Source organism: Manis javanica, chromosome 7 (genome assembly GCF_040802235.1).
Source record: "Manis javanica isolate MJ-LG chromosome 7, MJ_LKY, whole genome shotgun sequence".
NCBI classification, from domain to species: Eukaryota; Metazoa; Chordata; class Mammalia; order Pholidota; family Manidae; genus Manis; species Manis javanica.
This window is the reverse complement of record NC_133162.1, coordinates 133,583,981-133,606,109: the sequence shown is the minus strand read 5'-3', so window position 1 is coordinate 133,606,109 and position 22,129 is coordinate 133,583,981. Positions and strand designations below refer to the sequence as shown.

Below are 22,129 nucleotides of genomic sequence, written 5' to 3'. Positions count from 1 at the left end.
CTTAGAAGAGGACACCAGTGGTCAGTCTCAGAAGATGTTCCTTTCTGTTGACCAAAAAAAAAAAAAATGAAAGACTTAAAAAGGCATCCATTCTGCAGGGAGGAAAAATCAATCACTTTTCAACATGTAGGTGCTTCGTGGCAGCTGGGACTGTAGGAACATGAGCCTGAGGGGTACTGGTGGAAACCTAGGGGTTACGTCACACAGCTTGGAGAGCTTTGCTGTGGGGTATCCAGACTGGAGCCCTGGGAGGCACCAAAGGGCAGGAAAGTAGAGAGAGTGGGAGGAGAGGAAGGCGAGAAGCAGCGGGAAGAAAAAGAGACACAAACAGAGGTTTCCCACAAAATATGTAGTAAGGCAGTTAGTATTCACTGTGGGATGTTCAGAAATCCTCTCATTCCCCACATGGAGGCAAAGTTCTTTTTATATTCTTGGAGGAAGTGTTTTAATTATGACCTTACTATAGAATTAATTCAACTACCATTTCCAAAGAGACCACGCCTTCTATTACTGCTCGGAAGGGGAGCCACACAGGTGTCCCCCATCCTCCAGGAAGGCACTGTAGCGCAGGGCCACACCACCCAGGATGAGAAACCAAACGGTGCGGTAGAGGCAGCTCTTCTTTAGAGCACACAGCAGGAAAAACAAAGCTGGATTTCCGAATCCGGGCCCTAAACCAGATTCCAGATGGAGAACAAGCGAAAGATGACAACGTGAAAACAACGGCTGAATTATGGCACATCCTCTAATGTCCTTTACAGTGGTTATATGTTCATAACGCACAAAAATGTCACTCACTGCAGAACTATTCCCAAGAACAATCCCTCTGCTATACTGCCGTCATACCTAACATGCACTTGAATGCATTAAGGACATGCATCTTAATTTTCCTGTCCTCTGAAAGGAATTTATGGCGATGCTAATTATTTGGCATACACCAGCCAAATAAAAAGTGGAAAAGTGGAAAGAAGAGTTTCCTCCCCAAATTTTACAGGTTATGTTCCAATGAATAACCAAGAAGGGAATAATTTCTCATACTCCCACGATCTCTGTGGTTTATTAATATGGATTTTTTTTTAATTAATCCCAGTTCCAAGGAAAACTTTTCAGGGTACCTTCAACAGCAAAATCAAACAAACAACAAAAACCCTTCCTTTCCATTGAAGCTGAGGTTACTTTTTTTGCCCCCCCAGAATAACCAAAACAAGAGGTAATTAAAGGCTTCATCAGCCTCCTTAAAAACTGCAGCCAGAGCTGTGGGTCCACCACCATCACTTCTACCCCCTGCATTTATAAGCCTGCTCCTAACCTTGGCAAGCAGCCTCCTGACTTGACCTTTACTAGGAAAAGAAAGTGATTAAACAGAGACCCAGCCTGGTTCACTGGGCCTTACGTGAGGCACCTCCAAACCGGCCACTTCTCCCTCCTCTCCAAATCATAAGACTTCCAGAGACATTAAGCTCCCCAAGATTGTACTTTTCCTTTCCCTGAGATCAACTGAGCAAAGCTAATACAAGTCAGATTCAACTGAACCAAAAATGGAACTTGCACAAGAATTCCCCAGAAATGAAATGGGCTGCCATGATGTGGGAGAATCAGGATGTTTAAAGGTGAAGAACACGTGTGGGCTTTACAGGTGGGCACACTTGTCTTAGAGTCCCAGCTCCTTCCAAACCAAAGTCACATATCAAATAACATAAATCTCACTTTCTTCATTTCTGAAATGGGAACAGTTGTAACAGCTGTGAGCCAGGCACTCTTCTAAGCTCCTTATACAAACCAATTCATTTAATCCTCAAAACAGCCCTAAAAGGTAAGTACCATTACATTCCTCATTTTACCAATGAGGAAACTGAGGCACAGAGAGATTAAATAACGTGCCCATGGTCCCATGGCAAATGCTTTGGAGCTGAGATTCATTCAAATGCTCGTGGTCCATAATCTGTGCCTTTAACTGCCACACAGTTGCTATCTCCTGAGGCCCTTAGTTGATTAAATGACATGATGTACACAACACACAGACTGACACATAATCACTCAAAAAAGGTAGCTGCTATTGCAGGTTATTATTATTGACATAAAATGATATTATTATATATTATATCATATAGTATGTATAATATTCTTATTATTAAGCTGCCAGATGTTGACATGTTCAAGCAGAAGCTGGTTAGTGCCTCTAGAATTCTTTTCCATTCTATGACTTTATTGCATGGTGGGTCAGTCTGGTTCTTTGAAGTTCAGAGAAAAATATTATGATCTCAGATCTACATTCTTCCCATGGGCCAGTCCCCACACCCCATTACCCTGGCAAACCTACAGCCAAAGTAAACGTAAGTGGCTTTGAACATTCTGGAAACTACACCTGCAAGAAGGTGACGAAACTATTTAAATGGAAGACCTGGACCACTGTTTAAAATTTCAAGAGGCACCTTGAGTAGTCAATACAAACATTTGTCAAACTCTGAAGTTCCAGATCCCTTTGGAGACTGGTCAGTAAAAATTGCGTACTTCTTTTCGGTTAACATATACTGCAAGAGACAGACATCTCAACGAGCCGGTGCTTCTCCAAAAAAGTCACCAGGGATGGGATCTCCGAAAGCTAGAGAGCAACGTCCGCTGTGGTACAATGTCTCCAACAAAACTGCCTCCTTACAGAGTCTCTTCTTGGCACAACTTGTACTCTTAAAAATAGTAGCCCAATTTCACAAGCAAGTTGGAACCTACTGATCCTGACTTCTAAAATACTGCATTCCTTCTGTTGCTAGTAATGCTCAAAGTATGTCTCTTAAAATTACTTGTCAAGCTGTCCTTTTAACAAAGCCAATTACTTTCCTCCTGACACAGAAGTGTAAGAACCTGAAGCCCTGGGGAATGAGAGAATCATTATTTTACCGACATGTTTGACAATGAACTTTGCATGGTCCCTACTTTCCACATCAGCTCCCTTCCCCTTGGTGACCAGAATTCTAACGCTTTGAAAGATGCTGGTGTAGGACCATCTTTAAATTTGAAAGAGCATTCATATTATAAAGTTTTCCCTACAGTGATCACATGGTTCAGCTGCCAAAAATTACACTTAAGGAGAAAAGAAGAAAATTATTTTATTAACTTATATCCTGGGCTTGAAGATTGTTAATTTAAGCAATAAAATCATTTTTCCTGTATTAAAAACATAAATGTCAAAACTACATAATTGCCATTTCTCAATTATTACATGGTGGACTCAGGCTTTCCTACAATGCTTCAATATAGACATTCATGTTCATTGGGCAATAGTAATTTTAAAGGCTGTTCAAGGAAAATGTCTAAAATACTAAATTTTCATTGTGTTCCTATGTCCAACTTCTAATGTAAGAAATCAATTACAACCCCTATGTTTATTGCAACACTATTTACAATAGCCAAGATATGGAAACAACCTAAGTGTCCATCAGTAGAGGAATGGATAAAGAAGATGTGGTACGTATACAAAATGGAATATTATTCAGCCATAAGAAGAAAACAAATCCTACCATTTGCAACAACATGGATGGAACTAGAGGGTATTATGCTCAGTGAAATAAGCCAGGTGGAGAAAGACAAGTACCAAACGATTTCACTCATCCGTGGAGTATAAGAACAAAGAAAAAACAGAAGGAACAAAACAGCAGCAGACTCACAGAACCCAAGAATGGACTAACCCAAGAAAATGCCAAAGGGAAAGGGAATGGGGTGGGTGGGTGGGAAGGGAGAGATAAGGGGGAAGAGGGGCATTATGATTAGCACACATAATGTGGGGGGGGTGGGCATGGGGAAGGCTGTACAACACAGAGAAAACAAACAGTGACTCTATAGCATCTTACTATGCTGATGGACAGTGACTGTAATGGGGTATGTGGTGGGGACTTGATAATGGGGGGAGTCTAGTAACCACAATGTTGCTCATGTAATTGTACATTAATGATACCAAAATTAGAAAAAAAATCAATTACAAAGAAGTTTAAATTATTTTTTCACCACACATTCATTACAGGAGTGATGGTAGTAGACGGTGTCAGAGCTGGAGTTCAGGTGCTCTTTGGCCTGGATGTGATGGTGCTATGAAGTCGGTACTGATATACTGGCCAACCCATCTCCCTATGACTCACTTTCTTCAACTGTGATACTAAGGTATTTGTCTTATCTCACAGGTCCCTTCTACTTCTACAGCCCTTCTAGAAGGTTCTCATTCTTCTCATTAATTTCTACTAAAAATAGACTTATTTTCACTGTCCACTACCTATTGTTCCTCTTTAACTGAGGAATTATTTCCCAAAAAAGAATAAAGTATGACTAACCCAAAAGACAGATTGTTCTCTTCTGTTCTATTAGATTTGTTTCAGTGGCTTCGATGAGTACATTAGGAAGCAATCAACTCTGGCTGAACAAATAAAAAAGTCTCCCCAAAGCCACTTCAATTTCTAATTGTATCTCACATTCTCATGTTTAAAAAAAAAAGACTATAAAGTGTGTGTGTGAGGGGGAAGTCCCCCCGGGCTGAGTGAGGAGCATGTATCTCACCTCCGCCTTTTTTCTTCGCCCAATCCTGAATCTCATATAAGCAATAAAGGACAGAGCTATTATAAGTGTTTTGATACAGTTAAACCTAGGAAAAACAAACCATATCAGACATGAAGAGCGCCTCATAACAGATGACAACAACAGAGGAAGGGAAGGAGACACCCTGGGAAGGCAGGCGGGAAGAGGGAACAGGTCTATCTTCCCAGGAGTCTGTGGATGGCTCTATTTCTTTGGGAAATTTCTAAGGCTAAAGGGAACAAAAGCTGGTTTAAAGATTAGCATGATAGACTATAACTGTTAGTAACGAAAATGCCAAAAGACTTTTAGAAACACATTTACATTTTTTCCAGACTCTTCCAAGGACATGGTCAAACTGAAAGGCAAATGACAACACTGTCACCTGCTATCCTTTCCCTTTCCCATTGCTTTTGCAGACATCACCCCTGAGGATCACAGCGCAGAGCCGCGTGCAGACCGTCTCCTGCTTCGTGGGGGTGGCGGGGTGGCGGGGCGGTGGGGAGAGGGGCCCAACGGGGCGCTGGTGGCAGGATGACCTGTGGGGGAGCTCCCGTCCCTCCCAAGCCCAGGCCGCACCTCACACCCGAGGCCCCAAGGTGTCCAGAGCGAGGAGGGAAGGGGAAGAGGCGGGGAGCCCAGGGCAAAGGCGAGGGGGGAAGAGGCTGGGCCGTCCTCGGCCCCCGGGGGCCTCCAGACGGCGCTGAACAGGCTGCAAGGGTCCATCTCCACTCCACGGACTGGACGATGGCGCCTCAGGGGCTAAAGCCATGACCCTGACCAAGGTGCGCAGCGGGGGGCGCTCAGGCAGCATCTCACCCCGACACCCCCCCCCAGGCGGGGGCTCTGAAGGCCGAGCTCAGCGTCCACGGAGGGCGGGGGAAGCAGACGCCACACACATGGGGCCAATGCCAGGAGGCAGACAGCACATCAGACTCTTCGCAGAGACCACCTTCACAGCTGCCCTGGGGCAAGAAACAGTACAACTGACCTCGTTTTCCCACTAGGAAAAGGTGGGCCCAGAAAGGCTCATCTGCTGGAGGTGGTGGCATCCCAACGGTGGCAGGGCTGAATAAGCCAGAGCATTGCAGCTCCCAAGGGGGTTTCATGCTGCGTTTCTTCAGGGAAAGATCACAAAATCAGTGTAGAAAGCTTCCACCTACACAGGACAGGCACAGAAGTGCTGCCTCTGCCCCTCTCTTTTCTTGCTCAGGGTGCAGGTTGGTGGGGGTGTCCTGTCAGCAGCAGCCATGCCTCCCCAGGAGCCACCGGCCCAACTCAGAGACAGAATCACACAAAGTGATTTCTGCACAGAGGCCTATCAGGGTTCCACTGTTATAAGAATCTGTGGGTCACAGGCCGTTTAAATAAGGGTGGTCTGATCAGCGACTCATGGGGCCCACATTCCAAGAAAATGTCTCCACCTGACACATTTCCAAGCAACAGGCACTCCTAATTACTGAGCCAGAAAGAAAATACATAAAGAAATGTGAAAGAAAGAATACAGCATCTCACTAGCAAGGCTGCAAACAAATTCCTACCTGTTCTAACGTAAAGAAGTTTCAGGACCAACTACTAACTGAGTTCCAGTGAAGCACCATCTAAAAACTGAAACCTACACTTAGAGATTATAGAAAGAAGATAGATGGATGGATTCCAGTTTTTACTCAACATTTCAGAAATCATTCATTTAAAAATTTATAATGGGGAGACACAAAGCCAGGACGCATACACGTGTTCAAATCCCACTGCTCCCCAGTGGTGTCCTATAGTCGCTTGTTCCCAAAAGAAAGAAGAGGATCAGAAAACCACCATCTACAGGAGGAAATAGCAACAGATGTTGAAGGGACGGATTGAGAAGACCAAGTACTCAGTCACCCAAGAAAGGGAGGAGGTGAGCGTGTATCTCAAGTGTAAAGAGCAGGCGTGAAAGCACCTCCAGGGAAGTCCTTTGCTCAACAGCAGGAGCAGGAGCAGCCGCCAGGACCCCGGAAACCCGTCCAGACCGCGAGCCAGAGCGGGCACCACCAGGACGCGCCATGTTGACTCAGTATTCCAGGGCCTCCCTGTCTGGCAGCCCCTCTCCACTAACTCTTTGGCAGTTTGGGAATCTCTTTAGCAACAGAATTTACTTTCTGTAAACACAGCCAGACTTGGGCGTTCACACACACACAGGCCCCAGCAGTTGGCTCTAGCACCCTTCTGGTCCAGCTCTGCCCCCACCCCTGGGACTTACCCACAGACCTTTAACCCTGGCTCTCGGCAGGTGGGTAAACAGGTTGCTGCTGTTCGCCCCTTGGATGGCCAAAAGATTGGCACCCTCACCACAAGGGGCAGCTAGGCGTTTCAGAAGCCCTACTGCAGGGCTGACTCTTTAGACTTCAACAGCTGTGGCGTCTGAAACCACAGGACGCACCATGTCTTAAACTGCCTACTGAGCCTTGAAGGCACCATGAGAAAAATAGGAAAACTATATGTTTTGGGGATACTTATCCATGGAGAGTGCCCTTGAGTAAATTCATTTGCATTGCTGCTGACGAGGTTCAGGGCAGGCCCCTGCCAGAATGTTCCACTTTGACACATGGATTATTTCAAGCTAAAGACTATCAAGACCCAAAAGATTCAAAAGAGCTTTTCAGCTTCCTCAAAGATTTAGATAGGAGGCCCGTATCAGGAAGACAGATATTGCCAGGGATAACTTTTTACATCAGAAAGACTTCTCTGCCTGGCATGGCAAACAATTGTTTACCCAATATTTGCTCTTCCTGTCCTCCTGCGAACTCTCTTCCACCCCTCTGAAGTCCCAGATGGCTACCCGCTTCTCCTTAGCTCAGGATGGCATGTAAGACATAATTGCCAGACTGTCTGTTGGGACCATGTTGTAAGCAGAGGTGCTGTCTTCCAGGGCTGTGTTCCATTTATAGAACACAGGCAGAGCAGATTTCACATAATTCTTAAGGGCCCTTGGGTTTTCAGAATGGTCCATGAGCACTGGCTTCAACTTAAAGTCACCAGCTGCATTAGCCCCTGACAAGAGTCAGCCTGTCTTCTGAAGCTTTTAAGCCAGGTATTGACTTCTCCTCTCTAGCTATGAAAGTCATGGATGGTATCTTCTTCCAGCAGAAGGTTCTCTAAATGTAACTTGGTTCAGAGATCCATTATTTTCCAATAAGGAACTGGAATAAATGTGTGAACATGTAAGTGCTGTAAATATATCAACGTGTTAAAAAATAAAACTAGTTGTCTTAATGGGATGGAATTAAAAGTGAGTTTTAGCTTAGGTAACTTTACAATAAACAAAAGAGAATGGTTATTGCTCTCCATGGTTGTTTATAAAAAGTAATTTAAGAAATACCATTTGTGTGAAACTGTTTTAAAATGGTTGAATTTGTGCTCAATTAAAGAGAACATCTGGTTGAGTCAGGGACTTTCAGAAGCCAACTGAGGGTCTATAATCAGTCCTTTAAGAAGAAAGACTCTACAAAGAGTGAGTTAGTCTGACCTCTTTTGTAGCCAGTATGTCTGCACAGAAATAATTGCTATAAATAAAGTCAGATTACCATTTAAATTAACATCTGAAAAATAACTTCCAAAATCAACCTAACATAGATGAGAAACATATAAAGTCACCTCAAGGAACAAAATGGCCCCTAAATATAAAACCACTTCACAGCAACCTGATTTGAGACACTAAGGCATCTAAAAAAGGGTTCATGAATGGTGGTGCTCAAATTAGGACAGAAGCTTAAAAATATGGCAGGTAGCTCGGAGGCAGAGCTGGAAGTGTCCATTCAATCCTAGTTCAGGGAGAAAATGAATTTGACTTGAGAGAATGTGCTGGCCTAAGGATATAGGAAAGTTGACCTCCTATATATCATTTGTCAATTTTAACTTAGCACAACCCAACTGTTTCAACTCAGGAGAGTGTGCTATTTTCCCCAGATTTTGCTGATTTTCCTATAGTTGTCTTACTAGGGGCCGAAGTTATGAATTAATTATAACACTGATGTCACACTCCTATTGTAAATCAATGTTTTCCAAATGATGGCCATCAGGTATTAAGAAAGGATTTATCAGCTCTTGTGCTTTCCCAGGCATAAAAGCATCTTTCTTTTCTACTGTACACTTGGAACAGTACAGCAGGGTCATAGAAGATGGATGAGAACAAGAAAACCAAGAATTAAGCACCTTCAGGCTTAGTGATAAATTCTAAATAGACAACTGTCTACCTCTCTGTCAGTCATTTGTTACATACTTGTTAAATGTCCTTAGTTCCTATATTCTCTAGAGTGCTTAACGCACAATATCAAGAATATCAAGTTTGAAATAGTTAATGGTTATGAATCTGAAAGGACTCTCCTAGGGAAGGAAGGAAGGATGGACAGAAGGGAGAGAAGAAAGAAAGAAGAGAGGGAAGGAGAAAATAAAGGCCTTTCTTAGAGCAGAATGCCAGCTAATAAATGTAGAAAGAATGATGGAAATAGGAGGCAGCATTTGACAACAGTTATGGAAGTGGTTGATTCAGGCGGGAGTTGTCAATCGCTGTTGGCAGGTGGAGATTTGATAACCAACAAGATGTTAGCAAAATTTTGGGAAAATCTCCAAAAAAATACCGATCAATTACAAAGAGGAAAATGGTAAATTTAATATGAATAAAGCTGGCACACACCAACGTGACCAGGTGATTACGGTTAACATCACCGGTGGTAGGACAGGGCAGCATCGCGTGCTTCTGATGTGATGACCTGGAGCACAGCATCCTTTTTGTGGCATTCCACCCAGAATGCATGAACTGAGCCGAGTCAAGAGGAAATAACAGGAAACCCCTATATCTTACATTATTAAAGGCTTGCACTCATTAAAACTGTCAAGGATACAAATGATAGGGAAAGATGAGATTTTCCAGACTACAGGAGTCTAAAGAGACATGAAAATCAAATGCAATACATATTCCTGGAGATTATCTTGGACCAGAAAGGAAAAAGGGCCATTGCTGAGTTTATGATGTTGACACTGTAAACTGAACAGCAGTGGGGGACCAAAGCTTGCATCCCCATTTGGAGTGTTGTTTACTGGCTATGGAGAAGAACACCCCTCTTTGGAGGAAATACAGACTGAAGTGTTTAAAGGGGCTGGAACATCATGTCAACAGCCTATTCTCATAAGGCTAAAAAAAAAAAAAACTAATGATCATACAGACATACACACACATGCACACACACAGAACACACACACATGGAGGCAATACAGTAAAATATTAACAATCATAGGATCTGAGAGTAAAGGAGTTCTTTGTCCATTTGGAACTTCTGTAAGCTTGAAATCATTTCAAAATTAATTACTTAAAAACTAATCCAATGTGAACAACCTAGCAATGCATTTAATTGGTGAGAAGCATGTCAATAATGAAAATAAGCGTAATTTTTTACCCACTAAAACTTTACAATAGGGAAAGTTAGCATTCCAATGGACTCAAATGTGCTTTAAATGGAAAAGTGCTGTATTCCTTATGAAACTTACTTTGGGCCTACAAATCAGACTTTTTTTTTAAGGAGTTGGAACTAAGACAAAAAGAGTCTGAGTTACTAGCAGCAGAAGCAGCAGAAGTGGGAGCGAACCGTCCTGGAGACGCGATGAGGTCTATTCCGTGAGTCTGGCTGTTCTCATTCATCTGCTGAATTCAGAGCTTCTCAAAGGCAGCAACTGGACCTTGGGTTCCTGCCACCTCTCTCAGCAACGTGGGGGTTCCTGCCACCTCTCTCAGCGACTTGGGGGTTCCTGCTGCCTCTCTCAGTGACCTGGGGGTCCCTGCTGCCTCTTGCAGCAACTTGGGGGTCCCTGCTGCCTCTTGCAGCAACTTGGGGGGCCCTGCTACCTCTCTCAGTGACCTGGGAGTTCCTGCTGCCTCTCTCAGTGACCTGAGGGTTCCTGCTGCCCCTCGCAGTGACTTGGGGGTTTCCTGCTGCCCCTCGCAGTGACTTGGGGGTTCCTGCTGCCTCTCTCAGTGACCTGGGGGTTCCTGCTGCCCCTCGCAGTGACTTGGGGGTTCCTGCTGCCTCTCTCAATGAATGGGACAGTTGCTCCCTATCTGTTATATCCTGATGTATATCACTTAATTGTGTGGTACTCTGGAAATAACACCAACTGTCAAAGGGGGACTCTTCCTTACAGAGTCCTTACAATATGTTCAAAGAGATGTATAAAAGCATTCATTCATTGATAAATAAATGGATAAATAAAACACTACATTCATAAAACAGAATTATTATATAGCAGTTAAAGCAACTTAGATCCATATCAAAGGATGCCTCGAAAAGGCAGGTTTCCCAATGATCACTATATCACGTACGTAAATTTCCTCCTCTTTGTCTTTACACTGCCTTTTCAGCCTCCATTATTACATGAACCAATTTTTTATAATAAATCTCTTTATATATACATACGTTTATATAGATTTGTATATACATACATTTACATAGATTTATAGAACAACATTTAGGTAAACTTCTAAAATACTAATACAGTAATACTTATTTAATCAATGAATACACACCTAAATATGCAAAAGTATTAGAAACAGACAAGGAGAGGCACTAAATTCAAGACAATGGTTGACTGTAGGATGGGAGTGGGGAATGAGAAGGGAGATGAAGGACCAAGGGAATTTTGTCTGTGATGTTCTATTTCCTTTATGAAAACAGAGGACCTCAAGTGGCAAATTTGTTTATTCTTGGTGGTGTCTGCAAGAGGCTCGTTACATATTCACACTGACACAGAAGGGCTTGCTCGTGAAAACAACCCACCGAATCATTTTCAAATCATATAATGAACACAAAATAATGGCACCTGGGATCTAAAGTGAGTCCTGACTGTCCAGTTAGAAGGCAGGAATTGACATGAGCTGGCAGAAAACTCACACCGGGTAGTGTTCAGTTCCTGCAGTTTGATCAGAGGCGTTGAATAAATGTAGTAGCCTTAAACGCTGTAAAACGTTGCAAGCTGTTAATTTTTTTAAGTAACTCATGAAATTAAAACAAAGGATCCCTAGTCCACTGCTTTTCTCTGAAGCTCTAATAATTGGGTAAGTGCTCAATTGGCATGTTTCTGTTTCCATGACAGAGGGCTAATTTTTAAAAATGGTACAGCAAATAGGAAAACAGCCCTTTAGATTTCAGCTTTGAAATGCTAATTTAGACACTCTAGTGAAAAAGGCATGATTGGCACCTCAGGAATTTATCACCTATATAAACTACCATAATGTGCTCACCAGCCAGTACAGAATCAATCTATCCACAACGTTTATTACACAAGTGCTAAGTAGCCATCCTGGCTTACCCTGTTACGGAGGGAGAAGGGCTTACATATTTTTAAAACAACTTTTTGAAAAAGTCACCTTCTCTGTGAGCCCTTTCTGACCACATTTTTAACTTCCAATCCCTTCCCCATCTGACACTCCCATGCCAGCCCCTCTCCCCTGCCTTTCTCAGCCTCCAGCGCCATCAAATACATGTATTTCTCTACATAGCTCACGGCTCCTCATGCTAGAACGTAAGCTTCCTTACGCTTCCCTATCAATATCGCCTGCTTTACATCCCCGGCGCCTGGCATGGTACGCTCGGCAGCCTGCAAGCACTTGTGTCAAGTTCCGCTATTTTGCCAAGAGGACTAGAACGAGGCAGGCTGGAAGCCGTTAGCTGCTCATGGGCTGCAGCTGGAATCCGAGAGGAAGACCGCCAGCCAGGGGCTGCGGAGTGTCTATCATGAGAGAAGAAAGTACGAATCTGAAAGACACTCCAAAAACAGGATCTGTAAGGTTTGAAAACAGACTGGAAAAGAAACGGAACAGAAAAATGTGTTAGGACGGGCTTTATTTTGAGACAAGCAGAATGGAAGCAGTAACAAGAGAAACGGGGCCAGAAAGCCAGTTGTAATACATTACAGGCCAACACAGAGCTGATGGGTCAGAACTGGAGGTAGGGATCTGCGACCCCTGCCAAAGGGGGTTGAACCAAAGAAAGGATGAAGTCACCGAGAGAGGGCTTAGAGCAGAGAACAGCAAAGCATGGAGGGCATGACTTCGCTGGACACACATCAAGGGTCAGGGAAAAAAGAAAGAAAATAAACAGCATTAGGATGACATGAAAAGCTGCAGAATCACAGAAGCCCGAGGAGGAGTTCCGAGGAGGAGAGGTGGATGGGCACTGGCAGGGAGAATTGCCACTTAGTGTGACAAGGAGGTCACTGATGACCGTAGAAAAGGGCTTCAAATGCTGGCAGACCTCCTAGAAATATGACTATTTTTCAGAATTGTGATGTTTGTAAAACTAAAGCCCACAAATGAAATTTGTCTTTATTTTGGGGTGTCCTCTGCCAGGGAAGAATCGGGGAAATGAAGATACTAGCTAAACAAAGAGCCCGTTGGAGGTGCTCAGGCAGGCCCGGGGCAGGAAGCGGGCAGCCGTGGCTCCGGGAGCCTCCCACTGAAGATCCGTTAGGAGTTTTCTGCCATTTCTGATCATGGCCTTCCTAACTGCTCTCCTCCACTCAGCCAAGCAAACAGAGATTCTGATATCTCAAAGCCATCGCCTCTCCTCTGGAGAGCACGTGAGTGTCCTGCTTTCCCTGTGTCTCAGCGCCATTACAGCAGCCGGCCAGCGGGTTCATGCTGCTCAACACAACTGCTCAAAGCCTAGTAATAGTAAATGCGAACAATTCCAGTGTAAGGACGCACATAAAAGATGGGAGACAAACTGCGTGGTTGGGGGACAGGGCAGAAGTGGAGGTTTATGTTTTGCCAAACACCCTTTTGTACCTATTTAATTTTGTAGTAGGTGAATATAAGAAAATAACCACTTAAAGTCAAAAATGGGTACAATAATGTTTCCCTCAAAGGACTGCAAGACAGATTAAGATACTATATGCAAAAACACACTGGAAATGACAAAGCAGCAAGGGCATATTGGTCATGATTACTTCAGGGGAAGAACCGCTTTTAATTTTCTCAACTTCAAATTTCAGTACTCCTGATACACTCAAAACACAAAAGTATCTTTAGATGCTGCAACTAGATTCAAGACCTACAAGGACAGGGCCCTGTGGCCCTTCTGGGAGTTTCTGTGTGTTTGGTTTGTTCTGCTGTCCTTGCTGTTAGTTTTAATGGCTCTGTTTCTGCTTCCTCACAGAGACCCCGAACAAAGAGGACACTGTGGACGCAAGGGGGAGGCACAGTCTGAAAGGGGACTGCATTTTTGTGCCTCTGGTTAGCTTTTCTGACTCCTTTTGTGTTAAGAATTTGAACATTAAAAACCCAGGTGATTTGCTATTGTTTTATCTTGAAGTAAAATACTTGAACTGAAAGGAGAGAGGGTTACAGTACAAGGGAATACTTTTTACTCTTCTATCAATAAAAGACTAGAACTGGCTTTGACTAAATATAACTCAGGAGTCTAAACATCAAACTGTAACAAATATAAAGGTATATTTTTTGGTTAGTTATGTGAGACTCGATAAACATCTCATTCAAAATAGAGTCCGGAGGCCAGAAGAGGGAATGCTCCCACCCTACCACTCGTTGTCAACTGCAGACCCCCAACGGGAAGAATCCTACCCCAGCAGGAGGAAGGAAGAATTCCTCCTCACCCAGCAACAAGCTCAGCAAGTAAGAAAACACCACAACTCAGCCAATGAGAAACCATCACCGCCCTACACTCTGGCTTTCTTCCAGTGGACTTGTTTGGTACCGCCCCTCCCAAATCCCTCCTTTTCTCTGTAAAGTAACATTCATTCCTTGGATCTGCAGACTGGCCTACAGCTTGCCACAGCTTACATGTCCCAAACAACAACGCCTCTGCTGTTGCCAAATAAACCTTTTTTGCTGGTTTAAAATCACTGGCTGTTTTACTTTTAAGGTCAATGGTTTGTTCCAAATGAGAATTTTTTATTCATGAGAGGTCAGTCACCCCATGCACCACACTGCATGTGACAATATTCCAGGGGAACAGAGACTGCAAATGCATCTTCCGCCCAGCACACCAGAATGGCCGATAAAGGCCCATCCATTCTCTCACTTAACAGATACTGAGCATTTGTTGTTATTTATTTTGTTTAACTCATGCTTATATGCATTTACAGCATGGCAAGACACATTTTAATTTAAATATTAAAGTATTTGATACTCATAATAACCCAAAGAAATAGATATCATTTTTGTCTTCATTTTGCAGATGAGGAAATGGAGGCATGAAGAAATTAAGTAACCAGATGAGGGTCAAAAAGCTTATAAATTTGGGAGCTGAAGCAGTCTGGGTCCAGAGTTCAGGCTCTTAGCCCCTGAAATCTACAAATGGCACAAAGCTAAGTACTGGGAATCAAAGGAGAACAGAATAGGCTACCTCAAAATACGCACCTTTGGCATATGGAATATTCTGAATTAAAGTTACTTAAGAAATAGCCAGTATAGAAAGGACACTGACTTCCTTTGTCCCCCAGAAAGCAGGAAACAAATCTCCCATAAGAAAAGTACCCTCTTTGTAACAGGAGGAAGAGAGGCATCCTATCACCAGAGACAGAATTTCAGGCCAAGAAGTGCCTATGAGCAAATCTGGTTACTCCTTCACTAACTTACTACCCCAAGCCCAAACCGTTTTGTCTTATCCATTCTTCACACATTTATTGTCTCTGACTAAAAGGTAAAACAGCTGCTTGCTGTGGTCATATTTTTATAAAGCTATCTTAAGTAACAGGAAAAAAAGTTATTTTAATAAAACAGTTTCAACTATATCCTCCTCCCAATAAGAGAAACCAGAAAATTCCTGAAACACTATTAATATTTACCCAAATGGGGTCTGTTTTCATTTTTCTTATTGTTTGAAATATTTATGATAAGCATTTATCACTTGCATGATTAAAAAAAACCATTGGTTAAATAAGAACAAATATTGGAAATACTAATAATATAATATCAGAATACAGCAGGATATCAGAAATAAGCTAATACAAGTGAAATGTTTATAGGACTTGCTTTTGCCACATTCTCAAGTCAAATAGAAGGAAGTCAAGATTGTCACTCTAAAATAAACAAGTTCAAAGTAAACACTAAAAGACTATCTTCTTGCTGAAATATAGCCAAATGTGGGCTTAGTGTCCTATTTCAAGGAAGGTAGAATCACACCTTTATTGTAAATACTTTTGACCTAATTTTCTTTTCTTCCATATAATCTTCCTTGCTACAATGGTTAACCTTGCTTCCTTTAAAGTTATTTAAATGGCTTAAAACAGTCATTTGAGAAAAGAAGTTGATAGTAGCCTTACCTGGAGTCAGGTCACAGGCTCCAGTGTCACTGTGACTAGCAACGACCCTCACCTCTTCAGCACTGTTTGCTTCTATACCTGTTGATTTCTCTTGGACTCTGGTTTGGTTTTTTCTCTCAGAAAATGCTACCTGCCTCTACATAGTATTAATATAATCTACATCTTACAAAACAGTGAAAGGAAGGAAACTGGCACTTTAACCCTGATGCCAAACTATCACTTATTAGCAAAACATGGGTCTGCTTTGCAGACTTTCTTGGAAAATATTCTGGCATCATGTGCACCATCATCATGCATTCTCTCCTTTGGGTGCAGAGGTCCTTTGTGAAGCAAAAAGCAAGAGTCCAGTTCCTCTGTGGTGGGATATACCTACTGCAGCCTCTCTTTCTTGCTTTTTACAACTAAAAGCTCTGGACAAACACAAAAAGAATACACCGAAGGACTCTGAAAAGTGAACAAAAAAGGTAAATTGTGGAGAAGAGTCAAAACTTAGAGAAGTGACCTACAAGGAGGTTAATTTCCCAGGTCCTTTTTAGTTGTCTTATTCTGGCAGCTTTGCCCCAGAGCAGGACCCTCTCAGAGTCCTACAGCAAAGTGACAGAGCTGTAGCAAAGTAGCATGAACAGCTAAAACTCTGAGTGAAACCCTATCTTTCTGGCCAGAGGAGCCTGGAAAAAGAAGCCTTGAAGGCCAGAATATAGAGGGAATCATGGAGAGACGAATGATAGAAAGGGAATCTACACAAACTTGGCGCAATTCCTGGCCTCCCTTGAGCTGTGTACTCATGGGATAGGCCCCAGATAGCACAGAAAAGGCTTGAAAACTGACTTGAGAGAGTAGAACCATTACCCATAGAAGGTGAGACAGAAATGCAGTCTGAATCTAATGGGATTCAATGCATACAAAAACAAACAAAAACGAACACCACTCAGAAGATTATAATAGGACCCAGAATCTATACATCTTAACATACAATGTCCAGGATACAATTCATATCACTCCACATACAAAGAACTAGGGAAATATGACCAGTTCTCAAGGGAAAAAATGAGATTCTAACCCTGAGATGACCCAGAGGACAGATATAGAATCAATAGAAGATAAAAAGTTCTCAACTAAGAAATAGAAACTAGAAAAAGAACCAAATAGAAATTACAGAAACAAAAAGTGTATCAGAAATAAAAAAATTCATTGGATAGCTCAACATAACAGAAGTGACAGAAAAAAAGTGACTATGAATAGTCAGTGAAATTACCCTATCTGAAGAACAAAGAGAAAAAAAATTTCAGAAAAATAAGCACTCAGAGGCCTGTATAAGAATATTCAAACTTCTAGTATTCAATTCACCAGAGTTCTGGAAAAAAAGGAGGAAAGGATTGGCGGAGAAACTACCTGAAGAAATAATGAGCTTCCCAATTAAAAAAAGACATGAATTCACAAATGCAAGAAGCTCATAAACTCTGAACAGAATAAGCTCAAAGATAACCACCCTTAGCCACATCATAATCAACTGCTTGAAAGCAAAGATAAAGTGGGCACAACAACTAGAAAAAAATTACACCTTATATACAAGGGAACCATGATTTGATATGAATGAAGATACATGAAACAAAATCTTTCAAGTAATGAAAGAAAAAAAAAACTGCCAAACTAGAATTGTGTATCTATTGATAATATCTTTCAGGAAAGAAAGCTCTGTAATGACACTTTCAGACACAGCAAAACTAAGAATTCATTTTTGGTAGAACTGCCAAGGGAAGTGCTTCAGGCTGAAGGGAAATGACATCACAAAGAAACCTGGATTTTCACCAATTAAAGAACAACAGAAATAGTGAATATCATGATAAATACAAAAGGCTATTTTCCCCAAGGTCTTTAAAGCTGCGGATTGTTGGAAGCAAACATTATAGCACTGTTTGACAGGGTTTTCAATATATGTGTGTGTAATACATATCATGACTATAACATAAAGGTGAGGGGGGAGGACATAGGAGCCTATAAGGCGGTAAGTTTTCTACATTTTGCTTTAATCAGTACATAATATTAACTTTAAGTAGACTGAGAAAATGTATATTGTAAACCTCAAGCAGCCACTTAAAAATACTTTTCTAATGAGATAGACCCAAAGAGGCCAATACATAAATGAAAATGGAATACTAAAAAACAGGTTCAAATTATCAAAGAGAAACAGGAAAGGAAAGAAAGAGGAACAATCAGCAGAGGTGACACACAGAAAACACATTAATAAAATGGTTTTATTAATAAAAATTAATAAATCCAATCATGGCAATAATTATATTAAATGTAAATTATCTAAAACTCCCATGTAAAGACAGATTGGCAGAATTTTTCAAAATAACAAGAACCAACTATATGCTGTCTACAGGAAAACCATTTTAAATATAAGGGCCTAGATTGATTAAAAGATGAAAAAAGGTATATCACGTGTACAATAAACAAAAGAAAGCCAGCATGGCTATATTAATTTCAGCAAATCTCGTATTCTCGCCTCTCCTATCTTTAATCCCTCTATATTAACATATTTACTTACAGAGGCTGTTCCCTCATTACTCATAAACCCGTTTCCAGAGTATTAGCTGTGTTTGTCAATGATTAACAAAACATATCATCATACCTCTGCCCCTTATGAACTTACAGCCTAAGAAGACACGCAGCAGTTTATTAAATACATATTAGATACATATATCAAATAGATCTAAAGTATATGTTTGGAAAAGGTGCTGAGTCCCTGAATACACAGATGATTTCACAGGCTTTAGAATGGTATGAGATTCTCACTGAAGTCACAGTTTAGGAGGTTTAGAGACTAATAATGCTGCAGAGAGAGAATTTATAAAAGAAGTCAGAAAACTGTGTATTTTCAGAAGCAGCGAAATGTAGATTTTGAGTAAACATGCCTAAAACAAGCATAAGGCTGAATAGTACACAGATAAAATTCTTAAAATTTTATAGATTTACAAAGATTAACAAGAGCATTAAGCAGATCATGCCAATAATTGCCTTACATTATAATGACAAAATAATGCTTTGTGGCTTATACCTGACAGACGTCCTTCCAGCTAATATTCTGTCCCCAAACATTCTCACTATGAAAGTACAGCCTCACAGGCACCCCACCGACTCTCCACGCATCATTTTTCCGATGTCATGGGAAGAGAAGGGGGCAGGAAGCGAGGGAAAGAGGACGAAGGAAAAGAAGCAGGAGGTCACTGGGGACGGAGCAGGAACTTCTGCGATGCCAGTTCATCGCTGGTCTAAAACATGGATCTGGGTCTTCAATGAAAAGTTTTCAGTTATAATTAAAACTACAGAAATAGACTGTTTAGGAGAAAGTATAAAATGAAGACAGAGAAAGGTGAAGAATTCCATAGTACATATGGACCATCGTTGTCCTCCCCCACCTCACGTGTTCTCACATGTATTTCATTATTTTATTATTTTTTAAAGCCACTATTTCTATTTTACAAACGAGGCAACAGACAGACAAAAAGTATTTCATCGATACAGGCATCCCTCACTTTTATGATGCAGTTCATTCCTGGAAACCACACTGAAAAATAACACTATTTAGACTGCGTGGAATTTATTAAATCCATTTACAAGACTAGGCCTGACTTTAGCCATGAGACCTAGTGAGAATAAGTGGATAAAGACAAGGTGGAGTGAGGCACCGGCCGTTCCTCTTGCTGCATCACAAGAACGTCTGGAGGAGTGAAGTGCAGACCGCACAAATGAGCAAGGACTGAGCGCAGCCGTGGCTCTAAGTACTGCCCTGTGCATGCGGAGGGTCAGCAGGAGAGACCAAACAACTACGACAAATTTGCAGGTAAAAAGCAAGGCCGTAAAGAGCCCAGAAATAAACCTGGACAAATACAGTCAACTGACGTTTGACACAGGAGCAAAAGCAATACAATAAAAAAAGGATCATTTCTTCAACAAACAGTGCTGGAACAACCTCACTTCCACATGCAAGGAAAAAGGTGAATCTAGATAAGGAACTTAACAATTTTAACCAAAATGAACTCACAATGGGTCACAGACTTAAATGTAAAGCACAAACACTGAACTTACCGGGGATGACATGCGAGAAAATGTAGGTGACAGTTCGTTTTAGCGGTGACTTTTGAGATACAGGATCAAAAGCACAATGCATGACAGAAAAAACTGATTAAGCTGGGCTTCATTAAAATTAAAACCCTCTGCTCTACAAAAGACACAGTTAAGAGAGTGAGATGACAAGCCACAGAGACAGATAAAAATATCTTGGCAAAACACATACCTGATAAAGGACTGTTATCCAAGATACAGAATGATCTCTTAGAAGTCAACAATGAGAAACAATTAAAGAATGAGTGAAAGATTTAACAGATAACCTGTTTAAAGGAAAAGATGTGCAGATGTCAAGTAAGCATGTTAGAAGATGCTCAATATCATATGTCATTAAGGAATTGCAAATTGAAACAATGAGAAATGACCACACTCTAAAACATGAACACCACAAAATTCTAGTGAGGATGTGGAACAGAAACTTCCCTTGATTGCTAGTGGGAACACAAAATGATAAGCCAGTAGGGAAGACAACCTGGCAGCTACTTATAAAAATAAGTATACTCTTTAGCATATAATCCAGCAATGGTGCCCCTTGGCATTCACCCTGAGGAGTTAAAATTTTAATGTCTACACAAACATCTGTACAGGAAAGTTTATAACAACTTTATTTGTAATTGCCAAAATCTGGAAGCAACCAAGATGTCCTTCAATAGATGAACAGATAAACAAATTGTGGTATATCCAGACAGTGGAATATCATTCAAAGATAAAAAGAAATGAACTGTCAAGTCACACAAAAAGCATGGAGATGAGTGTAACTAGAATTACTGTGGTAATCACCTCACAATCTACATGTATACAAAGTAATCACTTTGTACACCTGGAACTCACATAACTGATATATCAGTTGTATCTCAAGAAAGCTGAAAAATAAAAGCGGTACATCATCCTACACTGGATACTGCCAGAGAGAAAAAGAGGGCTATGGACTTAAAGGACGCTGTGGAGTCCATTCATACACTGGGAGACAGAGAATAGATTGGATAGAGATGAGGGGTTTTTTTTTATTTGATAACTGTACTCTGTGTAGAAGAGTGTTCTTATGTGTAGGAGGTGACTGGGTTAAAAATTATGAATGATATGTATTTGAGGAGAAAAAGAGCAAGAAATGAAACAAATGGAACAAAGTATAGGTGAACCCGGATAAGGAACATATGGATATTCTTTGTGCTGTTCTCAGAACTTTTCTTATCCTATTTCCAAGTAGAAGTTTTCTAAAGTGTATTTAAACAAAAAAGGCATGGATGAACCTTAAATGAATATCCTAAGTGAAAGATGGCTGTACACTCTATGATTCCAGATATGGTACATTCTGAAGACAGAAGAAAGACCAGTGTTTCCAGGGATTTGGTGGGAAAGGGATGAATACTGGAGCATGGGGAACTTCAGGGCAGCAAAACAATTCTACACAATACTATACTAATGAATACATGTCATTATATATTTGTCAAAATACATAGGATATACAAAACAGAATGAGTGCTATTATAAGATGATGGATTGAGTTAGCAACAATGTATTGATATTGGCTTATCAATTGTAACTAAAGTACCACGCTACTCTAGGATGTTATTAGAGAAAACAATAATAATAAATAATAACAATAACGAAAACTGCAAGGGGTAGGAGTCAGAGATGAGGGGCTATAAAAGAACTCTCTGGACTTGCCATTCATTTTTCTGTCAATGTAAAACTATTCAAAAATCTACTCATTTTTTTTAAGTCAGTCAGCATTTCATTCCTCATGGTTTCCTTTTTTTCATGCTTATGGGTTAAGACTTTTAAATGATACCAAAGAATAGTTAAATTTCCTAAGCCAGAACTGTATTTGAGGCAAACAGCAGAAATAGAAAACCACCTAATGAGAGCCTGCCTATCATTTTCTATGCCTTCTTTTCTCATTAATTGCCAATATGCCTATTTTTTCATTTGTTTATTTTCATAAAGAAAATTCATTCTATTCTACTGTGAGCCATCATGAAGCATTATTTCAGTCCCCAAGGATGTATCGATGGCAAACAGCCCTCTCTTCAATCCCCTTAAAGCCAGAGCAGGGCAGCTTCTGATGACTCTCCACACAGCTAGAAATGAAAACATATGAGACCGTAAATAATAAATGGCTCAAAAGAGA

The 22,129-nt window shown here is 41.2% G+C and overlaps 1 protein-coding gene and 1 long non-coding RNA gene across 5 annotated transcripts in view; one reads left to right on the top strand and one right to left on the bottom strand.

Annotated features, from left to right (window-relative positions):
- Positions 1 to 22,129, bottom strand: part of CERS6 (ceramide synthase 6) — a 277,844-nt gene that overhangs the window by 228,366 nt on the left and 27,349 nt on the right. The window lies entirely within an intron of this gene.
- Positions 9,791 to 22,129, top strand: part of LOC140850506 (uncharacterized) — a 34,966-nt gene continuing 22,627 nt past the window's right edge. Inside the window, exons 1-3 of one of the 3 annotated variants that reach the window (XR_012133427.1) lie at positions 9,791 to 12,330; positions 12,932 to 13,161; positions 13,740 to 22,129. The exon at positions 13,740 to 22,129 is cut by the window's right edge and continues 22,627 nt beyond it. This is a non-coding gene — a long non-coding RNA (uncharacterized lncRNA). Of the gene's footprint in view, positions 12,371 to 12,931; positions 13,162 to 13,739 lie in introns of all 3 variants that reach the window. The other 2 variants (XR_012133426.1, XR_012133425.1) reach the window with 2 other exon arrangements.